The sequence below is a fragment of the Tachysurus vachellii genome, chromosome 7 (assembly GCF_030014155.1).
Source record: "Tachysurus vachellii isolate PV-2020 chromosome 7, HZAU_Pvac_v1, whole genome shotgun sequence".
Lineage (NCBI taxonomy): Eukaryota > Metazoa > Chordata > Actinopteri > Siluriformes > Bagridae > Tachysurus > Tachysurus vachellii.
In genome coordinates this window covers 1,768,742-1,773,645 of record NC_083466.1, presented here as the reverse complement: position 1 = coordinate 1,773,645, position 4,904 = coordinate 1,768,742, and positions in this window count along the sequence as shown.

The window sequence follows — 4,904 nt, the reverse complement described above, 5'->3', positions numbered from 1 at the left end:
CCTGTGTGTGTGTGTGTGTGTGTGTGTGTGTGTGCGCGCTCGCGCCTCTGCCTCACTTCTCATCCTTTACTGGAGCTCGAGCGGTGAAGCAGATGTTACCTCGCTACATGGTCTCAAAGCCCGCTGAGTTAAATGGAAAATGTCTTTATCATTATTATTATTATTATTATTATTATTATTATTATTAAAATGTAAATTTTTGCATAACATTTTTTTTATATACAAATCGCCTCTTCCACCGTTTAAAACCCAGACGAAAAACAAATCGGTTAATATTTACTTTTCTTTCTTTTTTTTTTTTTTTTTTTTGTGCTCATGCCATGGAACGATGCCAAAAACCCGTGTTGTATCCAATAGGATGCGTTAATTAGATCACGTGATCGATTCTTGAGAAGCTAATATAAGACGCTTTGCTAACATTTGTTTGTTTTTGTTTGTTTCTTTGTTTGTTTTTTGCATATTAAAATGTCTTTTGGTTAAAAGTATAAAATGGATCCCAAACGTGATGAGAAATGAAAGTTAGAATAGATATTCATTGGGAAATGATTATAATTTCATTACTAAATGCTAATTCATGGTGTTTTAATGTAATTAGCTAATTAGCTAATTAAAACAGTTTAGTTTTTAGTTTGATTCTCTTGGTTTTTTTTTTTCTGTTTGTTCATTATTTGATTAGTAAAGTCACTCATTGCTTATCCAGGACTGGTTTAATATATAGTAGCTATCATTTTTCTATTCTAGATACTAACTAGATTAGGTACACGCCATGTCCAAAAGTATGTGCACCCTGACCATCGAACCCATATGTGGTTCTTCCGCAAACTGTTGCCATAAAGTGTGAACCGTATGACTGTATATGATGTTTTTGTGTTACAGTTTCCCACATGACAATGTTCTTGTGCACAAAGCGAGCTCCATGATGACATGATGTGTTAAGGTTGAAGAGTGAACTCAAGAGCTCTCCAACATCAGTGCCTGACCTCATGCTCCTGTAGATGAAACAACAATGTATTTCGGTTTAGATGCTTCAATGACAAAATAGTGCAGAACCCTTGTTTGTGGGGAAATGACTTACATGTTCATAAAGTTATGTCTGCAGGAGTTCATCAACCGGACGGAAACGTAAAGCGTACACGAGCCGCTTCTCTCCGAATGAAGTTCTACGTTACTTCAGTCATGAATGAGAACATCTTGGTTTATACCAATTAAGCTTCTTGACATGTGGGTGGTAGCAGTGCCAAAGCAGAAAAACAGGTGGTTTAATAAAGGCTCGATAAAAGCTCTGTGATCTCGCTTTCACAGCTTTGTTTATAAGAAGTAGAACAAATTAAAATACAGCGTGTAGGACTTAATGAACTGTGGGTGTCTGTGACAAAATGCTGCGTTTATTAACAAGAAAGCGCTTCAGTGTTGGAAAACTTTTTTCCCCTCCGATGATTGTAATGCAAAAAGTTTGAGAGTTGAGAGAGCAGCATGAAAAGCTTGTCAGTACAATTACGTCATCGCTGCATTTATATCCTTTCACTTTATTAGGTGAAACACCTCAAATTTCGGGGGGCACGGTGGCTTAGTGGTTAGCACATTCGCCTCACACCTCCAGGGTTGAGGGTTCGATTCCCGCCTCTGCCTTGTGTGTGTGGAGTTTGCATGTTCTCCCCGTGCCTCGGGGGTTTCCTCCGGGTACTCCGGTTTCCTCCCCCGGTCCAAAGACATGCATGGTAGGTTGATTGGCATCTCTGGTAAATAATTGGCCGTAGTGTGTGATTGTGTGAGTGAATGAGTGTGTGTGTGCCCTGCGATGGGTTGGCACTCCGTCCAGGGTGTATCCTGCCTTGATGCCCGATGACGCCTGAGATAGGCACAGGCTCCCCGTGACCCGAGGTAGTTCGGATAAGCGGTAGAAAATGAGTGAATGAATGAACCTCGAACTTCAGGATGCGGAAAATTTGCTGAGCTAAGGGATGTCGAACGTGGCTGTGTCGTCAGTGCCAGATTGATAATTTTTTTAGATACTGATGAGCTACTGAATGCAAAGTTTAGACACAAAGGTGAGGGGGAAAACAATAAGAAACATCCACCCAGTGATATGCAGCACTGTCGACGAGGGAAACTTCTTGATGAGATTTGAGAGAATTGAGGCGAATTGCCCTTGAAGCGGACATGACCTCCGATATCTACTCTTTACAACCATGGTGAGTAGAAAAGCATCTCAGAAAGAACAACATGAATCTGCAGAACCATCAGGTTCCATTCCTGTCAGGCAAGAACATTACATCTCTTTAAGCATATTTCATACAATCAGACCATCAATTAATACATATTATTAGCAATCATAAGGCCCTTTTTGCCCCATACACAAACAAGAGCCATTGAAGATCTGTGTGTGTGTGTGTGTGTGGGGGTGTGTGTGTGTGTGTTTGTGTGTGTGTGTTTGTGTGTGTGAGAGAGCTTCACGTCGCAGCTTGACCGATTTTAGTAAAAAGTGGAGACTCTGTTGATGCAGCGTCAGCTTCTGGGGAAAACAAGACAATCTGAGCTTTCCTTATTGAGAAGCCTTTAATGTCAGCCAAGTGTTCTTGTGTTCCTGCCAAATCTCTGAGTCTCACTGATAGAAGCCAAAACGTGCGTGGTGGTGGTGGGGAGGGGGTTGTGTTGGGGTGGGGGGTGGGGGAGTGTTTTTCGCCCAAAGCTTGCTCAGAGGAGTGAAGTGTAGGTCTGGAGGATGATGCATTCACTAGAGCACAATGTGATCCATCCTGCACGAACCATCAGACCCGTCAACTCCAAAGCTATCGCTCCAGTTTGTGATGTTTAACGGATTCAAACTCGAAGAGTCCTGTATAAAATAAATAAATAAATAAATAAATAAATGAATTCTGAGATATTCTGCCAATATATTGTTATTGGTATTGGGTTTTTTTGGGTTTTTTTTTTTTTCCAGATAACATGCACCACTTCAGAAAAGAGTTAAACTAGACAACGTCCCTTTGATGGTGATTTGATTTATTTTATTTTATTTATTTGATCAAATATTTCAGCTTGTTTTGTTAAAGGGTGCCTGTAATTATGGAGTCGTATTAGTTAATATTATACTTTTTAATTCAATAAGATGAGATCACTGTTACCTTGGCAACGGGCAGAATATTTATGTGTGATAGCCAGGCGTAGATCAGAGAGACAGACAGACAGACAGACAGACAGACAGACAGACTGACATATATATTTATATAGGGAGGGATGTAAAGAGAGAGAGAGAGTCAGATAAATGGATAGACAGACAGATAGACAGGCAGGCAGGCAGACAGACAGACAGACAGACATATATATTTATATAGGGAGGGATGTAAAGAGAGAGAGAGAGTCAGATAAATGGATAGACATACAGATAGACAGGCAGGCAGGCAGCCAGATTATGAATTATTTATTTTATATATTACAACAAAAACAGAGGAGTACATTTGAAAAGAAAATCATTCCTCGAATTGCTGTACAAGAGTTTTTTTTTTAAACAATTATTCTGCACTGTTTTTGCTGAAAGTCAAATATATAAAGGGGGAAAGCAGCAGACATGGTTCTGAATCTCGCAGCGTGTCTGACGAGCGTGGACTAAATGAAAAGTTAATGGTAAAGAGACACTTTGTCTGTAATAAAACATTTAAGAATCGATCCACGTGGTGAAGGCATGAAGGTAGAGACCCACAGAGCGGTTCGATCTCCTTTATCTCTGTGCTAAAGGTGTGAAAACTTTACACTCCCAGGTAACATACAGTACACGGGTGCGACGTGTGTATTTGTGTAACTGATGCGTTGTTGCTCGGAGGAAAAACTCGTTTAAATTCCGAAGGCGGAGAGAGAAAAAGAGGAGAGTTATTAGATTTTGAATATATTCATAGTTGATCCTCTTTGGAGAGCATTCCATCTCATCTACACTTCTTTTTTTTCCCCCAATAGATCAGTCAGTCGTAGCTCAGGAGATAATAGACATAACGATTTTGGATGAGAATCAGCACTCGGGGGTCAACATGCAGGCTCCGTTTTGGAGGGGAAAAATATCAGATCAGAGATAAGGAGAGATTTTCTGTGAGATTGCAGTGCGAAAGGTTTCTCTGCAGCACGACGGACTTCCGTCTCGCCGCGGCTTCGCACCACGCTGAGAGGATGCGAAATCTGCCAGATGGAGGTGTATAAAATCTGGCAAATTTAAACAAAAAATAAACCACCAAGAGAAAAAGCAAGGAATTGTCACATGTATTATATCTATTGTAGTCTGAGATCAAATAATATAATAAGTTTAAAATGGAATGACATACATGAGCCTACGGACACCTGTGATTGGCTAGCGTTGCTCTGATTGACATGGAGGAAGAGAGTATGCCCCGCCCACTCTGTATTTTTCTGTAGTTTTTTCGGAGCCAGAGATCAGAATTCACATCAATCTATCATGGTTCCACTTTGTCTCTACGTGTTCTATAAATAATAAAGAATGCCTCGTTTTATTACAGCCAATGTTCTTTTACAGGAGCTGCAGTTGAGGGAAAAGTGTTTACAAGCAACAAAGTAAGATAAATGATAAAAGTTATAACTCTACATCTCAAAGTTTTATGTTCTGAAGAAATATAAGGTCCTTATTCTTAAAAGGGTGTTAAAAAAAGAATTCAAGTCCATCTTCTTATTCCATCAAAGATACTGCAGTGGAGAGAGATTTCCAAGCAGCAATAATCCTGATTTGTGTTATTAAGAGAACTGCTGGAAGAAGACATTACGAATTCTGTGAAATCATGGCACGATAAAGGATTATCACAAAAAAAAAGGGGGGTTGAGGGGAAAAATATTCCTCGGCATTGCCGGCTCTGCAAGAAAAGTGCTGGAGTTGTGCTTTCTGAAACGCTGCCCTTATTTTTTTC